This window comes from Geotrypetes seraphini, chromosome 5 (genome assembly GCF_902459505.1).
Source record: "Geotrypetes seraphini chromosome 5, aGeoSer1.1, whole genome shotgun sequence".
NCBI lineage: Eukaryota > Metazoa > Chordata > Amphibia > Gymnophiona > Dermophiidae > Geotrypetes > Geotrypetes seraphini.
The window spans coordinates 39,880,808-39,903,692 of NC_047088.1; the positions used below are offsets into that span (position 1 = coordinate 39,880,808).

The window sequence follows — 22,885 nt, forward strand, 5'->3', positions numbered from 1 at the left end:
CACCTACTTTATTTAAATGAGATTTTAATCAGTTTTTAAACATCATGTTCAATTACAGCACCAATTAAAGCAATTAAGTTAGGTATCAGTAGTCACTTTTGGAGGCCAAAACCCCTTCCTCGGGTCAGGACAGGATACCATAACAGCAGTCTACTGTACTGATCTGAGGAAGGAGAATTTGGCCTCCGAAAGCTTATTGAAAATGTATTAGTACTATAAAATGGCATCTTATTTTCCATTAAAAAAAAAAAATTTATTTGTTAATTTGTAAAGTGATTTGTTATTTCTCTTTTTTCAAATTTACATCTGCTATCTTTATATTTTGCACAGTATTAGAGGACAGGTGTCATTGTTTCTGTGATGTTGCATTGTATGCAGAGATTGGCTTCTTACTATTTTTAGTTTCGACATACTTAACCCATTCTTGGTGAGGATCTGTTTGTGTGAAAGAGGCCAGTTATTCTGATGGCATTGAATGTCTATGTAGAATCAATCTGTCATAATCCCGTTTGTTTAGTAGTTTGGAAACAAGCCTATTTCTAAAACTGTGGGGTCCTTTTACTAAGGTGTGCTAGCCGATTTAGCACACGCTAATTGACTTAGCACGCGCTAAATATTAGAGCGTGCTAAATGCTAAAGTGTCCATTGACTGTAATGGACGCGTTAGCGTTTTGCACACGTGAAATTGGCTAGCGCACTTTAGTATAAAAGGGGGTTTAGTGCTACTCTTGAACAATAGTCGTGTACATTGATATCCTTTTATCTGTTCGGGCTGTTTAGTTTCTCACTGAAAACGTAACCCCTTGCAACAAGGCCTCATGCTACACTGGGTCTGTGGTGATGCCAGTGACAAAGTCAGTTATCAGATTTAACACCTTGCCTGGCTGCATGAGGCCTCGTTGCAAGGAGTTGAACAGCATCACATCAAAAAAAAACCATTGAGAGCTGGATTCTGGGCCTGGCACCGTTGTCGGCGGCTGCCTTAAAAGCAGCCACCAATTGTACGTCAATCACGTGATGGTGCCAGGTACAGAATCGTGCCTCCTAGAAAGGTAGGCGCTGAAAATGTAGCCCATTTTCCACAATAAAGTGCAGATACTGAAGGTTCATTTAATAAAATACTGCTAGACCTTTTGCATAAAATATTTTTTTATCAATGTATCATTGCGAAATGTGAAAACATAAAAGTTATAGCTATAATACCAATAAATTTGCTCCATTAAGCAAAAATAATAGCACATTTTAAGAAAAACTGAGTTTTATGTAATCAATGGTTTTAAGCGACCCCAGGATGGGCTTTAAAATTTTTTAAAAAAATTATTTTCGGATCAAGTGCAATAAAATTTGTGGGAAAATGTTCAATTTGCACAGTTTTTTTCAAACTTTAGGCTTTTCTGGACAATCCTAATCTAATCTAAACTAAGGGCTCCTTTTATCAAGGTGCGCTATGGGGGTTAGCAAGTCGGATATATCATCACAAGCTAACCCCCGCGGCAAGCCTAAAAACTAACGCCTCATCAATGGAGGCGTTAGCGACTAGCGCGGCAGGCGGTTGAATGTGCGGTATTCCGCGTGTTAACCGCCTAACGCACCTTGATAAAAGGAGCCCTAAATCTTGGCTATATATACCTGGTCAACTCCCCAAAAGGAGCTCAACTCGGTTCACATAATAATCGATAATTGAAGTGAAAGTAGTTAGATTAGACACAAAATAACTTGTTAATGAAGATCCTCATCCGACATCCTAGAGAGAAGATAACTAATTTTCCTTTGAACAATTTTCTAAGAACTGATGAAATAACGGTGTCTTCATAGATTTCAAGAAAATCTGAAAGGAGAGAAGAGTTCTTTTTTTTTTTTTAAGTTCAAAACTGTTTATTAAATTTCCAAATTACATAAGGAGGAAATAAAGCAAACAATACAATACAATACAATCAGGATGCAGATCTTCTGACACAAGAGGGAATCCCATTCCAAATCATTGTAAAAGTATACGAAAAAGATCGAGTAATATTACCAATAGATTTTATTCCTTTTAAAGATGGAAAGGACTGTTTAAATTTCTGAGAGTTTCTTGAATCAGAGAAGATCTCTGATTATTCAAAGATAGAGGAATCAAAGATGTAAATAGCCCATGTTATGATTTTAAAAACCATAGAAACACATCGTTAACAAAAATATTCAAGCTGTTGAAAATGTTCAACCAAACACCAAGGGATCCCTTTATAAGGCTGCACTAGAGGTTTATAATGTGGGCTGGTGAGGTAAGTCTGCAACAGCTTTGCGGATTATTTTATGAGTTGCTGAGGAAAATCGTGTGCTCATAATCCGTAATCCAGTAGTGCTTCTCTTGTTAATCAGGAAAATGTATCTCGGAACAATTGATTTGAGCAGGATTATAAAACGGCAAGGAATGCATAGTCAATTAGATCGCTTATCAGACTGAGCAGCCAATGTCCCTTTACTCTAGCTTTGCTATATTTTTCATTAGAGAAACAGCAGGAATCTGATGATTGCTAATTATATGTGAATGATCATCCGCAGTGCCATGGAAAGAATTGAGGCTGTAGGCAGATGTATACTGCAAGTGATTATAATCCATAAAAGAAACAGGAATAGGAGTTTGAAGACACTATAATAACTTTTATCTTCCCAGAGTAATCTGTAACACTCCTGAAGCCCCATTAAAAAAAAAAAAAAAAAATTATAATGAACTTTGCATTTGCTGTTCTTTGACTTCCAGGTTTTCCTTTTCCTATTTTTTTGTTGGTCCTCCCTTAGTTCCTTTCTTTCCACGAAAAGTTAGGTGCCAAAAAACTGGGCAGAGTTGTTATAGAATACTAGGGTAAGCCTTCCATTATGCACCAAACATACGTCACGACCACTTATGTCATATCTGTGGCTGGTGTAAATGGTGGTACTAATATGCAGCAGATGCATGCGTAAATGCAAGTATTCTCCGAAGCGCACACATGAACATAAGAACATAAGAATAGCCTTATTGAATCAGACCAATGGTTCATGTAGCCCAGTATCCCATCTTCACGAAAGCCAATCCAAGTCACAAATACCTGGCAAAAAACCAAATACTAGCAGCATTCTAGAGCTGAGACTGTGATGTCATAATGCCTCATTCCACCAGTGTCTAAGAGCCAATCTCAGTGATGTCACAATGGCTTGATTGTCCTATACTTGGCTCACAATAGAGCATAAGAATAGCCTTACTGAATTATACCAATAGTCCATCTAGCCCAGTATCCCATCTTCACGGAGGCTAATCCAAGTCACAAATACCTGGCAAAAAAAAACAAATAGTAGCAGCAGTGCATGCCACCAATCTAGGGCAAGCAGTGTCTCCTCCTTTGTCTGTCTCAACAGCAGTTTATGCACTTTTTTTCCAGGAACTTGTCCAAACCTTTTTTTAAACCAGCTACATTAACTGCTGTTACTACATTAACTGCTGCCTCTGGAAACACATTCCAGAGTTTAACTATTCTCTGAGTGAAAAAAATATTTGCTCCTATTGTTTTAAAAGTATTACTCTGTATCTTCATCAAGTGTTCCTTAGTCTTTGTAAATCTTGATGCAGTAAAAAATCGATCCACTCAGGATTTTGTAGACTTCGATCATATCTCACCTCAGCCGTCTCTTTTGCAAGCTGAAGAGCCTTAACCTCTTTAGTCTTTCCTCATATGAGAGGAGTTCCATCCCTTTTGTCACCTTGGTCATTCTATGAACCTTTTCTAGTGCTGCTATATCTTTTTTGCAGTACTCAAGCTGAGATCACACCATTGAGCAATACAGAGGGAAGGGGTAAAACACAGACCTGACAGACCTCGTGAATCTAAACCCGCACGTCCTTAAAAATCTGAGGTCCGTGCCACTTGTAGTTAGTTTCTGGGTCTGACAGACCTCGGTGACAATTTAGCGTTGACGGATCCGTCTCAGCATAGGGAGGGAAAAGTATTAGGATCCGTCAGTGCTACAATGTCATCGAGGTCTGTCAGAGCCGATTTACTGGGGCTGCAGGAAACCAGTTTAAAGGATTCGTTTTGGAGCCGCTCCAGCACTAGTCTCTGGCTCTGACAGACCTCGGTGACATTTTAGCGCTGACGGATCCTAATACTTTTCCCTCCCTATGCTGAGACGGATCCGTCAGCGCTAAATTGTCATCGAGGTCTGTCAGAGCCAGAAACTAACTACAAGCGGCACAGACCCCAGATTTTTAAGGATGTGTGGATTTAGATCTGCAAGGTCCGTCAGGTCCGCGTTTTACCCCTTCCCGAATACAGAGGCATTACACTTCTCCCTCGTCATTCGCGGGGGATACGGGCAGAGCCGGACCGCGAATGCCAAAAAACCGCGATTATCCGGCTCTGACCCTCTCCCACCTCCCAGCAGCCATTTCCTCATGGTGATCTGCATGGGACAGGAGCGTAGGAAGATCGCTCCTGCCCCGAAAGCCCTCTAGACCACCAGGTAAGGCCGGGAAGGCGGCAGGGAAGAAAAAAAGATGGATTTTTTTTACATTAAGACTGTTTTTTTAATTTTCCCCCTCCCCAGAAAAAAATCGCAATTATATGAAACCGCGAGTGCAGGAACCGCGAATGGGGAGGGGGAAGTGTATAACATTCTTAGTCTTATTTACCAACCCTTTTCTAATAATTCCTAGCTTCTTGTTTGCTGTCTTGGCCACCACCCCACAATGAGTGGAAGGTTTCAGCATATTGTCCACAATGACTCCCAAATCTTTTTCTTGAGCGTTGACCCCCAAGAGGTTAGTTGGAACACTTCTGATGCACCTAGTTCCTTCCCACGTTAATACCCACTTTGTTTTTATGTTTTATTTAAAAGCTTGATATACCACCCAGCCTTACCGGATCAGGGTGGTTTATAGTTTCCATAAAACAAGTTTAAAAGAAATAAAGGAACTCTATTAAAATAATAGTAAAGAGCTAACCACATCCAAAAGAAAGACATTCGACAAAAAATCCATTCATACTCTTATCAAGATTCCTAAGGTATAACTGAGATTAATAGTACAATGTTCTCCCTCATTTATTGGAGATTTCTGCTAACCTCACCTCCAGTCATCCTTCAATCTTCAAACACTATCTTAAAAAAATGAATGTTTTTAATTGTGTTTTAAAATGTATATAATTTACTTCTGCTCTAATATCCTTTGGTAGTGTGTTCCAAGTAGAGAGTTGTGCGGGGACAGAAATCCCACCCATCCCCGCCAAAATCCCACCTGTCCCCACCCGTCCCCGTGAGGACTTCTACCCGTCCCCACAAGGAATCCCTCCGTCCCCACCCATCCCCGCGAGGAATCCCCTCCGTCCCCACCCGTCTACACGAGGAATCCCCTCCGTCCCCGCCCATCCCTATAAACTTCAGTTATTTCATTTAATTATGCTACTGAATTAAAGGCTCTGGTAGAGACCCATTTACAAATAAGCAAAGAGACTTTATTAATTTGGAAATATTAATTGGGAAGAATACATACTTTGTAAACGGGTTTCTACCAGAGCCTCTAATGTAAATATAAAATATAAATACTCAGCTGATGAGAACCCCCAAGCTGTCAGCTGAGGACTTCCTTTGCAGTTGGCCGGGGGTCACTTTTGCCAAGCTTGGCAGGCAGCAGTAGTGTCCCTGAGTCAAAGATGCTGGCACCTCAGTAGCTCATGGATGTTGCCAGCGACTGCTGTGCTTGGTGGAGGGGAGTTCTGGCCATCTCTAAAGGAGGTCCTCTGCTGGCGGTGCTTGTGGATCCCCACCAGTCACAGCAAGGGTCAGCAAGTACTTCAACACTGTAGAAATAAAACCAGAAATGCATTTCCTTTTCTTTTGAACACAATTCAAAGACATCTGCTATATACATTTCCCAAAGCTAACATATTTTAGTCAATAAATTCTGTTTTTTACCTTTGTTGTCTGGAGACTTATTTTTCCATAAAGTTGGCCCCAGTTTCTTTTTTTCCGCTTTCCCATCTTCTGTAAATTCTTCTGTTACTGTCCATTGGTTCCTCCTACCATGGTCCAGCATTTATCCCTTTCTCGTCTTTCGTGCCTGCCCACCAGCCCCATGCCCAACATTTCTCCTTCTATCACCCCTCTCCAGCACCATGCCAAATCTCTCCCTCCATTCCCTTCACCACTATGTCCACATTCCTCCCTTTTGCATCCATTTCAATCTGTCCCACTGTCCCCTTTCCACCACAATATTTCTCCCTCTCATCTGTACCTCATTCCCTCCCTATGACCAAAAATTTTCCTTTCTTCCATTCCTGTGTACACAACCATCTCTTTCCCTCCCTTCCTCTCTCCCAAGTCCATGCCATCTGTGTCCAAAAACGCACTCCCTCCCCCACCTCAACATCTCTTTCCTTCCCGTCCTCCATCCTCTTTCCCAAGTTCATGCCTTGTGTCCAAAAACGCACTCCCTCCCCCACCACAGCATCTCTTTCCCTCCCTTTCTCCAGCCTCTTTCCCAAGTTCATGCCTTGTGTCCAAAACGCACTCCCTCCCCCACCTCAGCATCTCTGTCCCTCCCTTCCTCCATCCTCTCTCCCAAGTTCATGCCTTCTGCCAAAAACACATTCCCTTCCCCCTTTTGTGTTCCGCTTCCCAGCCCTCATCTGCAAGCAAAATGGAGCTCGAGTCGCGAGGCTCGTCTTTTATTTCCTGCCTGCACTGCCCCAGCACACATAGCTGGAAGTCTTCCCCGATGTCAGCGCTGATGTCGGAGGGAGGGAGGCTTTGCTTAAGCCCTCCCTCTGACGTCAACGCTGACATCGTGGAAGACTTCCAGTCGGCTGTGTGCTGCGTTAGGGCAGGTAGGAAAAAGAAGACGAGCCTCGCGGCTCGAGTGCATTGAACCCTGCGACTCTAGGAGGCATCCCCACGAGATCCCCGTGACCCGAAGGGGGAACCCACAGGATCCCCACAGGTCCCGCGGGATTCCCGTCGTCCCCGTGCAGTTCTCTAGTTCCAAGCATTTGGTGCTAACCCTCCCAAAAGGCCTTTCACTAGTAATGATATGCGAGAGAATTAGGAACTCATTTTACATAACAGGAGTGTAAGATACACGTGCAACTGCAAATTATTGCCAGTTAGTGGTTGCTAATGCCAATCATTGGTATTATCTCAAATTCAGTATTACTTTAGCACCAAAAGGCGAATTATGTTGGGCCTCATTTTTAAAGCAATTGAAGCCGACAGGAGCCTTTTTTGCCTGCTTAAATTGCTTCCTGGCGCCTAAATAGGAATATTCAGGGCTCCTTTTACAAAACTGCGATAGCGTTTTTAGCGCGCGCTAAACCCGCGCTAAGCGGCTAGAACTAACGCCAGCTCAATGCTGGCATTAGCATCTAGTGCATCTAGTATAAAAGGAGCCCTCCGTGATACCGAATCGGAGAATGCTGTTGAATATACCCACAGAATGCACAACCAAAAAAATGGGCAGGTCCTGGGCAGCACTGGGGGGGGGGGCCCACATTGGGGAAGAACTCGAGGTTATGTGAGTGCCATCAATATTCAGCGCTGGTGCCCACATAGCTAAGCAGCCTAATTTAGAGCAGCTCACTAGTCTGTTTAGCTATGCCCGGCACTGAATATTGGAGGTTAATTTAACTAACGAAGTTTATAATAATAAAAACTCTGACCTTCACTGGCTTAATATCGTGGGGAGGGGTTATGTTAATAACTATCCCTATTCTATAACTGAGTGCACCACGTCTGCTTAATTTTAGGTGCTTTCTATAGAATTTGGAGGATAGTGTCTGTGAATCCCTGTGATTCCTGCCCAAGCTCTACTCGTGTTTATGCCCCTTTAATATAAATAGGCATGATGTCTAATCTAATCTAATCTAAATCTTAGGTTTGTAAACCGCATCATCTCTACATTCGTAAAGCTCGACATGGTTAACAAGAGTTAGGGTAGAAAGGAACTCCAGTGGAGGGAAGAGGCAAAATGAAGAGAAAATTTAGAAGACTAGAATAACCAGAGAGGGAGGAGGAGTTACATTTTTGAGAATAACCAGGTTTTCAGATGTTTATGGAAGAGTTGGAGGGAGCTCAGATTCCTAAGAGGGAAGGTAAGGTTGTTCCAGAGCTGAGTGATTCTGAAAGGGAGGGAAGAACCTAGTTTTCCTACAAGTGAAATGCCTTTTAGAGAGGGAAATGAAAGTTTCAGTTTTTGGGTGGATCTGGCTCTGGTGGTGGAGTTCCAAGAAAGAGGAATGAAGGGAGGGAGAATACCGTGTAGGATCTTGAAAGTGAGGCAGGCACATTTGAAGTGGACTCTGGAGATAATCGGAAGCCAGTGGAGCTTGGATAAAAGCGGTGAGACGTGGTCGAATTTGCTTTTTGCGAAGATAAGCTTAGCAGCGGCATTTTGAATCGGCTGGAGTCTTTGAAGGTTTTTCTTTGTTAGGCTAAGGTAGATAGAGTTGCAGTAGTCCAGTCTGGAAAGGATGGTGGATTGGACAAGGATGGCAAAGTGTTTTTGATGAAAACAGGATCTCACTTTTCTCAGCATGTGAAGGCTGAAGAAACATTTTTTTACTAGGGAGTTGAGGTGGTCGTTGAAGGAAAGTGTAGAGTCAATGATGACTCCCAGAACTTTACTAGAATATTCAAGATGCAGAGTGGGGCCAGAGGACAGTAGGATGGAGGTGGGCAGTTGGTCCAATTTTGTGCCGAGCCAGAGAAGTTTTGTTTTAGATTCGTTTAAGGGCTCCTTTTACAAAGGCGCGTTAGGGCCTTAACACGCAGAACAATACATGCTAAATTGATGCGTGCGCTAGCTGTTACCGCCTCCTTTTGAGCAGGCGGTAGATTTTCAGCTAGTGCGTGCTATAGCGCGCACTAATCTGGTGCGTGCGCTAAAACGCTTAGCGCACCTTCGTAAAAGGAGCCCTAAGTGCATGTTTACAAAATTGTACTTAAGCAGAACTCTTGTAGTTACAAACCAATGTGCCCAGATGTCAGCACCCGAAATATATTATAGAATTACTCCACGGTGACTCCATTCTAGAAACGTACATACAGTATATACTTTAAATGCTGCTAGTTAAACTGGGGAAAGGACAAAAAGATTATTTTTTTTTGTTTTAAATTTGAAGCAAAAAATAGAAACAGGGAGTTAAGAAATATTACTCTTAATTCCTCATTTAAAATCCTGGTCAAAATGAGAGTTTTTCAAATACCGATACTTGACTCAAATCTGATGCAAAACCAACAGAGAAATTATAAAATGAAAAATACATATATAAATTTTTGGTCAACCCTAATCACACCCCAAACAATAACCCCTTGAAATATCTGCAACCAGGTAATCTCTACAGATCTTTAAAATCAACATTTATAGGTATAACCTACCTGCCTCTGCAGACACCACTGTTTGCATGTTGATATGTCTTTAAAAGGAGATCTAAGTCTTGTCTGGCATGGAGAGGCCTCATATTCAGTTACCTGTTCCACCTAGTCATAAAGGGTGCAACAAACCAGGAGTTTTGCCTGGCCGTGAAAGGGGGCAACAAGCCAGGACAAAACAGTTTTATAGCCACTGCCTGTTAGCACAAAAGTGCACGTTACTCTGCAGGTGAATTTCATGCATAACAGTGCTAAGGGGCTTTTCTTATAGTAACATTCTCAGGATGGCACAAAAATATGAAACCGATGCATGTTGGTTGCACGGAATGGATAAAAATAAAACATTTATCGTAACGAGAAAAACAAATCATATTAGTATGTGAAAAGTTCTGCCTAGATGCTCTGGTTAGTCTCAGCAACAGATGTATTAGCTTCACTGATAAGAATTCACATTCCGGCCAAGGATTTAGTTCCCAGTAAACACTAAAGCACTAACAGGCACTGCTCATGTCAACAACTATGCTGATAAGCAGCTAGGCACAATGAGGTGGCTAAAGCAATGGCCAATTAACTTATGACTGCCTGTGAAACTATGAAGTTTATAACTATGTAATGCTAAATCCTATCCTATATACGTATACTGTATACTCGAATATAAATCGAGATTTTGGCCCAAAAATGGGGGTTCCGGTTTGTATTTGAGCCAGCGTCCCCCTCCCAGAATTATTGTTGGTCATTGCCGCAGCCCATCGCACCTTCTCTGCCAATCCCTGGTGGTCCAGAGGAGCAGCGGGCAAGGAGCGAGCTTTCTGCGCTCCAGCCCCGCTGCTAACCTGCTGCCGCGAGATCGCAGCAGCCGGTTAGCAGCGGGGCAGGAACTCCATCAAGTCTCTTCCCTTTCTTTGTTTCAAAGCAGACTGAAAACCCACCTTTTTGATATAGCTTTCAATCCTTAACCCTACTCCTCTGCCCTCCAACCCAGCTAGCTGGTTAACCGTTTCCCTTAACTGTATCCATGACTTCCTGTTTGTCTTTGGGAAGCAGAGCTGAGATTGTGATGTCATAATGCCTCCTTCCACCAATGAGACAACCTCATCAGTGATGTCACAATGGCTTGATTGTCCTGTACTCCCCTCTGCCCTCCAACCTAGCCAGCTGATTAACCGTTTCCCTTAACTGTATCCATGACATCCTGTTTGTCTGTCTTGGCTGTTTAGATTGTAAGCTCTTTTGAGCAGGGACTGTTTTCTTACTTTTTGTGGCTCTGTACAGCACTGCATGTGTCTGGTAGCGCTATAGAAATAATTAATAGTAGTAGTAGTAGTAGTAGTAGTAGTAGTAGTTTGCTGTATTGTTGGGGATAGTGTCATCAATACTGCAAACTATTGCCCCAAAGTTCACGGCTTCAATTAAGAGTGCACACCAGGGGTCTTCTCAAATCCAGTCCTCGAGGTTCACAAACCAGCCTGTATGAGATCTATTTGCAGGCAATGGAAGCAGTGAATGCAAATAGATTTTATACATTTTCATTGTAGAAATCCTAAAAATCAGGCTGGGCTGAGGACTGGATTTGAGGACCCCTGTGCTGTCTGAATTACATCTTGTTCTCTCTAAAAACTCTTAATAGCAAGGAACCTGCTTTACATTATTTGATTCCTACCAGTGGTTGACTTCTACCAGTGTCTAAAACCAATAAATAAATTAAAAAAAAAATTAAAATGGTTGACTTGTCTTAACATGGCACAAACTAAGAAAAAGGAAAGTTAAATTTAGGCCCTCTTTTACAAAGATGCGCTAAGCGTTATAGCGTGTGTTTAGCACGCACTAAATCAACAACACGTATGCTAACCGCTAACGCATCCATAGGATAACATGCACGCATTAGAATTTAGCACATGATTATTTACTACGCGCTAAAAAGCATAGCACACCTTTGTAAAATAAGAGGTTAGACTTTTCTGTCCAGGTTCAGAAGCTCCAAAAATATTTCAGTATATTAAAAAAATAATGAAACGCTCAATACACAGAAATTCAGAAGAAAGAAATATAGAAATAATGATAATGATTAAGCAGCAGTGTGCATTACTGACACAGGAAGATCCTGAAAGGTTGGGGGAAGGCAGAGAGAGTCCTGTTATTTTGGGTTTCAACAAATATGAAATGTTATAGGAAACATTGACATTTTCCATGTTATTTCAAACAAATGTACTTCCCTACATGAATATTATTTGAAGAACCATTAAATATGTGAAAATGGCCAGATAGTTTTCTTCCATTTGGCATAAAGATCCAGATTCTGTAAAAGGCACCGTAATTTAGGCGCCTAGATCGCACCTACCAATGCTTAAGCTCCCTTCAACTATTTCATAAAATACTGAAAACATTTTTATTTTCTAAGCATTTAGCAACTCACTCTGTATAATTTCTCTATTGTTATTTTTGGCTTATTTTCACTTTTTCTTTTTCTTAATATTGCTGGTTCACCTTATGATTGTTAAGCGAGTCGAGCTCCATTTTTACGAAGATGACACGGTCTATAAATATGAGGTTTAGTTTGTTTAATTGACTGCATCATTTAAAACCAATGAGAAACTCACTTTAAAAAAGTAGGCGCTGGGAGGCACCTACCAGGGGGGTCCTTTTACTAAGAAGCGCTAGCTGTTTTAGCGCATGCTAAATGCTAATGCATCATTATAGTCTATGGACATGTTAGCGTTTAGCATGCGCTAATATTTAGCTTGCGTTAAAACGGCTAACGCACCTTAGTAAAAGGACTCCAGGGTTTGTGCCATAATTGCACAATTGCATAATTGCACAATTGCATAATTGCGCAATTGCATAATTGTGCAATTGCACAATTGCATAATTGCCATAATTGCACAGCATGGCGTCTAGCGGCACCTAAGGTTAAAGTAAAAACATAAGAATAGCCTTACTGGGTCAGACCAATGGTCCAAAAAGCCCCGTAGCCCATTCTCACGGTGGCCAATCCAGGTAACTAGTACCTGGCCAAAACCCAAAGAGTAGCAAAATTCCATTCAGAATCCTAAAGAATAGCAAGATTCTGGAACCTCAATGAAAGCAACATTCCAGAGCTGAGATTGTGATGTCATAATGCCTCATTCCACAGTACCTCAGAGCCATCCTCATCAGTGATGTTACAATGGTTTGATTGTCCTATACTTGGCTCACATAAGAACATAAGGATTGCCATACTGGGTCAGACCAATGGTCCATCAAGCCCAGTAGCCCATTCTCAAGGTGGTCAATCCAGGTCACTAGTACCTGGCCAAAACTCAAGGCGTAGCAACATTCCATGCTACCAATAAAGGGCAAGCAATGGCTTCCCCCTTGTCTTTCTCAAGAACAGACTATGGACTTTTCTTCCAGGAACTTGTCCAAACCTTTCTTAAAACCAGCTACGCTATCCGCTCTTACCACATCCTCTGGAAACACGTTCCAAAGCTGAACGAGTGAAAAAAAATTTCCTCCTATTGGTTTTAAAAGTACGGTATTTCCCTGTAACTTTGAGTGACCCTAGTCTTTGTAATTTTTGACGGAGCATGGTTATGTGTTATGTGTGATTCTCCATAAACATAGGTGCCAGAAATGTAAACCTTTAAAACACTGGCTTACATTACCGGCACCTAAATTTTTCTTAGGCACCGGTAGCTGCAATTATGTTAAGAACGCTTAAGCATGATTGACACATGGCCGGTGCTGTTTTTGTAGGCGCCGGTCTATTTAGGTAATATTTATAGAATCGGGGCCGAAGTCAATAGAACTGAAAGGAATTAATTGCAAGAAAGCAGATGTATAATGAATCAACAGCATTACAGAGGTTGTAATATTGTAAGGCATATGTGCCTCACCCCTGACTAATCTTCCCAGTAACTTTGACGGCTTTTCTTTTTTTTTTAACATCTATTTCTTTATGCTATACAGAAAAAAATGAAAACAGTCATTGGAAAGCAAGTTGGATAGACTAACTGGGCCTCAGGCTCCTTATCAACAGTCCTATTCTATATTTCTCTATTTCTGTGTTTTAAAAAATGGTTTTTATTACAAAAACATCAAAAATAATATGTTAAAAATGATACTTCTCAGTGACACTTTGCCAGAGGGCAAGGAAGAATTTAATCTTTCAAGATTTTAAAATCCTGAGTTAGGATTTCTCATGGCTTCTTAGCCATAACTGTCATCCTTATACTGAATTTCCTTTAAATTCTCTATACTTGAACATTGTTTGCATAATGATGGCATATTTCGAATCTCTCACATACTTATATTGCCGTATTGATTATTATTATTTTCATTATATTGTTAATGAGGTATTTATTCCTAGAAAAATGTTTTTGTTGCTGTGATAGATTAACCATGACTCATGGCCGCATTTTAGAAAAACTTTTTTTTTTTTTTACATCTAATTCCTTATTCTATACAGAAAAAAAATGAAATCTATGAAAAGCAATTTGGACAGACTAGCTGGGCCTCAGGCTCTTTATTCTAGATTTCTCTATAGAAAATTATTAGAATGTTTAAATGTGACAGTAATTTGAAGTTCTCATAACTGTGCCTTCAGATCCAGATTTTCCTTCAAAAATTATCTATAAATAAAATATCTTATTGATCCAATATTTTCCTCCTGCTAATTCAAACCAGAGATGTAAAATATCTTATTGATCCAATATTTTCCTCCTGCTAATTCAAACCAAATTTTTACTTTTCAAATATTCTGTGCTGTCTGAATTACATCTTGTTCTCTCTAAAAACTCTTAATAGCAAGGAACCTGCTTTACATTATTTGATTCCTACCAGTGGTTGACTTCTACCAGTGTCTAAAACCAATAAATAAATTAAAAAAAAAATTAAAATGGTTGACTTGTCTTAACATGGCACAAACTAAGAAAAAGGAAAGTTAAATTTAGGCCCTCTTTTACAAAGATGCGCTAAGCGTTATAGCGTGTGTTTAGCACGCACTAAATCAACAACACGTATGCTAACCGCTAACGCATCCATAGGATAACATGCACGCATTAGAATTTAGCACATGATTATTTACTACGCGCTAAAAAGCATAGCACACCTTTGTAAAATAAGAGGTTAGACTTTTCTGTCCAGGTTCAGAAGCTCCAAAAATATTTCAGTATATTAAAAAAATAATGAAACGCTCAATACACAGAAATTCAGAAGAAAGAAATATAGAAATAATGATAATGATTAAGCAGCAGTGTGCATTACTGACACAGGAAGATCCTGAAAGGTTGGGGGAAGGCAGAGAGAGTCCTGTTATTTTGGGTTTCAACAAATATGAAATGTTATAGGAAACATTGACATTTTCCATGTTATTTCAAACAAATGTACTTCCCTACATGAATATTATTTGAAGAACCATTAAATATGTGAAAATGGCCAGATAGTTTTCTTCCATTTGGCATAAAGATCCAGATTCTGTAAAAGGCACCGTAATTTAGGCGCCTAGATCGCACCTACCAATGCTTAAGCTCCCTTCAACTATTTCATAAAATACTGAAAACATTTTTATTTTCTAAGCATTTAGCAACTCACTCTGTATAATTTCTCTATTGTTATTTTTGGCTTATTTTCACTTTTTCTTTTTCTTAATATTGCTGGTTCACCTTATGATTGTTAAGCGAGTCGAGCTCCATTTTTACGAAGATGACACGGTCTATAAATATGAGGTTTAGTTTGTTTAATTGACTGCATCATTTAAAACCAATGAGAAACTCACTTTAAAAAAGTAGGCGCTGGGAGGCACCTACCAGGGGGGTCCTTTTACTAAGAAGCGCTAGCTGTTTTAGCGCATGCTAAATGCTAATGCATCATTATAGTCTATGGACATGTTAGCGTTTAGCATGCGCTAATATTTAGCTTGCGTTAAAACGGCTAACGCACCTTAGTAAAAGGACTCCAGGGTTTGTGCCATAATTGCACAATTGCATAATTGCACAATTGCATAATTGCGCAATTGCATAATTGTGCAATTGCACAATTGCATAATTGCCATAATTGCACAGCATGGCGTCTAGCGGCACCTAAGGTTAAAGTAAAAACATAAGAATAGCCTTACTGGGTCAGACCAATGGTCCAAAAAAGCCCCGTAGCCCATTCTCACGGTGGCCAATCCAGGTAACTAGTACCTGGCCAAAACCCAAAGAGTAGCAAAATTCCATTCAGAATCCTAAAGAATAGCAAGATTCTGGAACCTCAATGAAAGCAACATTCCAGAGCTGAGATTGTGATGTCATAATGCCTCATTCCACAGTACCTCAGAGCCATCCTCATCAGTGATGTTACAATGGTTTGATTGTCCTATACTTGGCTCACATAAGAACATAAGGATTGCCATACTGGGTCAGACCAATGGTCCATCAAGCCCAGTAGCCCATTCTCAAGGTGGTCAATCCAGGTCACTAGTACCTGGCCAAAACTCAAGGCGTAGCAACATTCCATGCTACCAATAAAGGGCAAGCAATGGCTTCCCCCTTGTCTTTCTCAAGAACAGACTATGGACTTTTCTTCCAGGAACTTGTCCAAACCTTTCTTAAAACCAGCTACGCTATCCGCTCTTACCACATCCTCTGGAAACACGTTCCAAAGCTGAACGAGTGAAAAAAAATTTCCTCCTATTGGTTTTAAAAGTACGGTATTTCCCTGTAACTTTGAGTGACCCTAGTCTTTGTAATTTTTGACGGAGCATGGTTATGTGTTATGTGTGATTCTCCATAAACATAGGTGCCAGAAATGTAAACCTTTAAAACACTGGCTTACATTACCGGCACCTAAATTTTTCTTAGGCACCGGTAGCTGCAATTATGTTAAGAACGCTTAAGCATGATTGACACATGGCCGGTGCTGTTTTTGTAGGCGCCGGTCTATTTAGGTAATATTTATAGAATCGGGGCCGAAGTCAATAGAACTGAAAGGAATTAATTGCAAGAAAGCAGATGTATAATGAATCAACAGCATTACAGAGGTTGTAATATTGTAAGGCATATGTGCCTCACCCCTGACTAATCTTCCCAGTAACTTTGACGGCTTTTCTTTTTTTTTTAACATCTATTTCTTTATGCTATACAGAAAAAAATGAAAACAGTCATTGGAAAGCAAGTTGGATAGACTAACTGGGCCTCAGGCTCCTTATCAACAGTCCTATTCTATATTTCTCTATTTCTGTGTTTTAAAAAATGGTTTTTATTACAAAAACATCAAAAATAATATGTTAAAAATGATACTTCTCAGTGACACTTTGCCAGAGGGCAAGGAAGAATTTAATCTTTCAAGATTTTAAAATCCTGAGTTAGGATTTCTCATGGCTTCTTAGCCATAACTGTCATCCTTATACTGAATTTCCTTTAAATTCTCTATACTTGAACATTGTTTGCATAATGATGGCATATTTCGAATCTCTCACATACTTATATTGCCGTATTGATTATTATTATTTTCATTATATTGTTAATGAGGTATTTATTCCTAGAAAAATGTTTTTGTTGCTGTGATAGATTAACCATGACTCATGGCCGCATTTTAGAAAAACTTTTTTTTTTTTTACATCTAATTCCTTATTCTATACAGAAAAAAAATGAAATCTATGAAAAGCAATTTGGACAGACTAGCTGGGCCTCAGGCTCTTTATTCTAGATTTCTCTATAGAAAATTATTAGAATGTTTAAATGTGACAGTAATTTGAAGTTCTCATAACTGTGCCTTCAGATCCAGATTTTCCTTCAAAAATTATCTATAAATAAAATATCTTATTGATCCAATATTTTCCTCCTGCTAATTCAAACCAGAGATGTAAAATATCTTATTGATCCAATATTTTCCTCCTGCTAATTCAAACCAAATTTTTACTTTTCAAATATTCTGTGCTGTCTGAATTACATCTTGTTCTCTCTAAAAACTCTTAATAGCAAGGAACCTGCTTTACATTATTTGATTCCTACCAGTGGTTGACTTCTACCAGTGTCTAAAACCAATAAATAAATTAAAAAAAAAATTAAAATGGTTGACTTGTCTTAACATGGCACAAACTAAGAAAAAGGAAAGTTAAATTTAGGCCCTCTTTTACAAAGATGCGCTAAGCGTTATAGCGTGTGTTTAGCACGCACTAAATCAACAACACGTATGCTAACCGCTAACGCATCCATAGGATAACATGCACGCATTAGCATTTAGCACATGATTATTTACTACGCGCTAAAAAGCATAGCACACCTTTGTAAAATAAGAGGTTAGACTTTTCTGTCCAGGTTCAGAAGCTCCAAAAATATTTCAGTATATTAAAAAAATAATGAAACGCTCAATACACAGAAATTCAGAAGAAAGAAATATAGAAATAATGATATGCTGTTTAAAAATAAAAATGCAACCTCGCCACCCATGTTGGGTTTTTAGATCTCACTGGTGGACCTTTTGATTGTTTCTTGCTCTGGGTTTTTAGATCAGCCTTCATACCATTTAGGGTTGAGGACCTCCTATATATAAAGACAAACTTTAGACATCACAGGTTACCCTGAAGTAGTGGTGTACCTAGGGAGGTTGGTGTCTGGGGCAGTGGCGCCCAATATCGCTGCGCAGTGGCGGTCAATATTGCTGCACTGTGCGGCCTCTACTCTGCCTTGCAACTTGAGCACCCCCACCCCCGCATAACTTTTGAAATGTTCACTGGCACGAGCAGCTTCTTCCACCTGCTGCTTACTCCAGCCTCGGCTCCCTTCTTATGTCATATCCTGATCCCGTGACCAGGAAAGTGATATCAGAAGGGAGCTGAAGCCCATGCGAGAGCAGCAGATGGAAGATGCTTCTCGCACCGGTAAACATGTAAAGAGATACAGAGTGGAGAGGAGGAGAAGTACCGACACTGGCACCCCCGTGAAGACGGTGCCTAGGCTGGTTCATCCCGATTCACCTCTTACTACTTCTACTACTTATCACTTCTATAGCACTGAAAGGCGTATGCAGCGCTGTACATTTTGACATTTATAGACTTTCTACCTGACAGGACACATTTAAACCCGGAAAACTGCAACAAGCATGATGCCAGCTTGGAAGCCTAAGAGAACATATAACCCAGCTTCATAGAGAAAACATCTTTAAACTCACCATTCTATGTGGAAAAGAGACCTTCTGATTTTCCACCAAAATTCAAATTGGTGGCCAATGGATTTTCCTGCCTCGTTCACCTCAAGCCCCATCCTATCGGGTTTCAGGACCTACTCAATATGAAGACAAACTGCAGCCCTCACAAATTACCATAAAGGGAGCCACAGCCTGATGGCTGAAACATTGGTTCTACCTGGCCAGACACAGCGAAACTCTGAAAACTGCAGCAAGCTTCACACCATTTAGTTTAACTATACCATGCATTTCCTGATACAAAGAGGAATTCTCTTGACATCTCCAATACCTGGAACCAGGCTGAGCTGAAATGTAATGAGCATGATTTTGTAGTGATATCCTCTTGAAGGAAGGGTAGAAGCTCATACATCAGTCACTGCCTTATCTAAATGTGCTGAAAAGCACCTACTTGCTCAAATCCAAAGGAAGCAAAAGTCACCTCTCTTATGGTAATGTCTAATATATACACAGACCAATACAAATAGAATTCATATCAGAGAAATGCAAAACAGAGAGCATTTGTATCTGAACTGTATCTATATTAGATTTAAACCATTCACAGTATTATTCAAAAATAAATTTTAAAATATGAACTGCAGAGTGTATATAACCCAAAGCAGAGTGGAGTATCCTAGTGGTTAGTGCAGTGGGCTGAGAACCTAAGCATTGGGTTCAGCTCCTACCCCTTGTGACCCTGGGCAAGTTACTTAACTCTTCATTTCTTCATGTACAAAAATAAGTGCTTTGATTGTAGCCACAGAAAAGCAGTATATCAAGACTTATTCTCTTTCAGAGTACAGTAAAACCATGGTTTGCAAGCATAATTCGTTCCAAAAACATGTTTGTAATCCAAAACACTCGTATATCAAAGTGAATTTCCCCATAAGAAATAATGGAAACTCCACAACCCAAAAACTTTAATACAAAATACTGTATGTACTTGTATTGCAAGACCTTGCTTGTTTAGAACAGTCACTACACTCCTGCAGTGTCAGAGAGAGAGAGAACCATCGGCTCAGTTGTGATGATGTGATGTGTGTATGCTATATGTACTTGTATTGTAAGACCTTGTTTGTATATCAGGTTAAAATTTAATAAAATGTTTTGTTTGTCTTGCAAAACACTTGCATACCAAGTTATTTGCAATCCAAGGTTATACTGTACCTCAAAAAACTCACCAGTGCAAGCTTGGTTTAGGTTTTAGCAACAAATGCTGGCTAACTATAAATTACCTTCACACATCATACCATTATCTGCTCAGGTGCATGTGAAGGATACAATGGGCACCAGAACTGATGATAGCTAAAGTCCCACCTCCCGGGGATTGCAATAATTTGTGGAATCAGTTATCTATCACAAATGACCTTTGATTTCTAGTGACCAAGATTTCAGCTGTCTCAACTTTAGAGATCAGAAGGATAGAGAAATCCTACCTGCTACTGGCAAAATACGGACCAGTTAGAAGAAAACAAGAATCTTGGAAGGTCAGTTTTTATTCCAGAGACCTGGAAGTCTTGAGGCATAAGGCCACCTCACATTTTCTACAATTCAAATCACTGACCGTGCCAGGAAACAACATATTTGGTATGAATTCCAAACTGCAGTCTGCAGCACTGGAGTGGTGAATAGGGAGAAGGATATACTGAAATCGGAGTAGAGAGGTCATGATTGTTGTGAAAGGTAAGTAGATGGGGCTGGTCTCAGCGTGGCTGCACTTTTCAAGGCTGCATTGTTTGTTCCCCTGATGAGCCAAACATTGGTGAACCAAGGTCGCTTGTTGGGAAGATTGGAGAAGACATGACAGCATTGGAGCTCAAGTCATCTTTTGTCGGCTAAATCCTTGAACGTGCCTCCGGGTGACTTTGCCCTTTTCTAAACCTGAGCTATTCTGTGAGGAAGTTTTTTGCCAGTGAAAGTATTTAAAGCAGTTTTGATATGTACCTTTTGGTTCTATACTGCTACATTAGTCTGAGGCTTTTTCTCCCTCTTTTTGGGGTGCATGCTGGGTTTAAAGAGGGGGATATCTTGGTGCCACGATCACACAACATTTTGACTCATTATATGAACATATTATATGTTGTGTGTCCTCGTATAATATGTTAACAAAGTAGATGAAGATGCCATACAAGAGATATCAGATGAAGAAAATGAATCATCCCTCTCAGAGAAAAACGCTCATCCCTATGGGACATGGACACTTACTACACCATTACCATTATGAGGCAGGAAAGGAGATACAACTTTCATTTCTAATAAAGTACTCGTGTTACAAAATCTATCAGATCTAGAGGGAGAGATATTCAAAGCAATTTGAACAGCTAAAAAGAATTTCTGGCCATTTAAAGCACTTGTCCAGGGCTAACTGGGCATATTCAGTGGTACTTAACCAGACAGGGCTGCTGAAAATGCCCAGTTAGCACCTAAGCAGGAACCGATATTTTGTGGGCATTCCTGGGGTAGAGTAGGAACTTAAGTCAGTTATTCAGCACTGAAATGTCTAGGATAATTGCATAAACAGGAATGCACAAAACATACAACTGCTTAAGTGCTGAATATCACTTAACTGACTATCTTTATCTTCATTTATATCCCGCCTTTCCCAAGGCGGGTTACAATATGGCACATACTTAATCAACTAAAAATCTTATCACGAAAAACGTCTTCAACTATCCATGTCAGGCGGCTAATTGAGCAAGAATAGCTATTAAATAATTGGCCTCAAAATTCAACAGGACAAATCAACATCCCCAGGTGCAAGTAAAGCGCCTATAAGGGGTACATATTTTAATCCTAGGCCGGCTCTGGGAAACTAACCCAAGGTAAAAAAAAACCCCAAAAAACAACTCCTTACACATAAGGGAGAAAAAAACCTTAGACCAAAATCCAGGTTCATATAATAATCAAATTTAGACTGCCTGAGATGGACAGATTTTCAAAATTTGTAAGAATTGTAGCAAAAAAATCAAAACACTTATCTTCCAACTGTTGGCACGTTCTCAGTCCTGGAAGGCTCACCAACTCTCTGCCTTTCATCCACAACGATTGTAATCCAACATAAGTGTAGAAAATGTTCCATGATTCTGTAACTAGCAACAAGCTCTGCTCTCAAAACACATACATAAACACAGACATAATAATAATCACAAAAATTTCAACACAATAATGAAAACAAACAGCATAAAATCTCAAAGAGTAGGCGACCAGCGCCTACATACAAATCAAAAAATGGTTCAACTCCTATATTTCATCATACAAAAGAGATATCTTTTAAATAATATTTTGGAATTACATAAACTCGTCTGATGACTATGTTTTCTCCTCCTGCATGTATCCAGAAATTCAATGCCAGAGCCCAGCCACGACCTGGTATTGACTTTTTACCGAGCACTTTTTACCAAACATTTATGGCGGTCAGCAAAATGCTGAGTGCTGCCAGGTGAATAGCTACACTATAATTTATAAGACTTATACCGATATTAATAGCCTGCGAACCTGCAAATCTAGGCCACTGTGTGAGACATCAGAAATGTCTTGCTCTATAGACAGTGACAGGAAAGAGTGGTATTGCAAATTGGATGACACATGTTCAGATTTGTCATAATCGAGGCTAATGTAATGTTAGCTTACTGTGCCCTTTTCATATATAGATATGATCTTTCAAGGTCACTGCTCCCTGGAGGACTCACGAGATCTGAGACAGTCTTCCTTTCCCTTATGACCTCGTCTCTCCTGTAGTCATCCTTGAGGTGATTCAGACAGAAAGAGGTATGCTGTGGCCGTGTGAAGACACAATATATTATTGTACCCTAAGGGGGTAGGAGTGGAAGAGTAGCCTAGCGGTTTGAGAGCACTTAACTTTCCATTGCCCTAGGTGCAATATAGGTACTTGTACACTGTATGGTATGTAAACTATTTTGATTGTAGGTGCAGAAAGGCAGTACATCAAGTCTCATCCCCTATTCTATAAAGGGGTGCTACAATGGGGTACACTTAACACTAGTTCAGTAAAGCTGCTTTGGTGTACTGAAACTTGTGCATGACCACTTATGCCCGCTCAGTGTCTGATGTAAGTTGCCTCACCTAATCCCCCTTTTACTAAGGTGCGCTAAGCTTTTCAGCGCATGATAAATATTAGCGCGCTAAACACACGCTAAACACTAATGCGCGCATGTTGTCCTATGGACGTGTTAGCAGTTAGCGCATGCATTGATTTTAGGGTGGGCTAAACGCTTAGCGCACCTTAGTAAAAGAAGGCCTAAGTGTGCTATGCAACTCATAGTATTCTATAATTGATGTATGTCTCACAGTGACAAGCCCATGCTACAGTGGCATAGTAAGGGGGGTTCGGGGGTGTGGTGGTCCA

General features: G+C 40.2%; 1 protein-coding gene across 7 annotated transcripts in view; it reads left to right on the forward strand.

The window, feature by feature from the left end:
• FGF13 (fibroblast growth factor 13) overlaps positions 1 to 22,885 on the forward strand; it is a 562,033-nt gene that overhangs the window by 252,216 nt on the left and 286,932 nt on the right. The gene's annotated exons all lie outside the window — the stretch shown is intronic.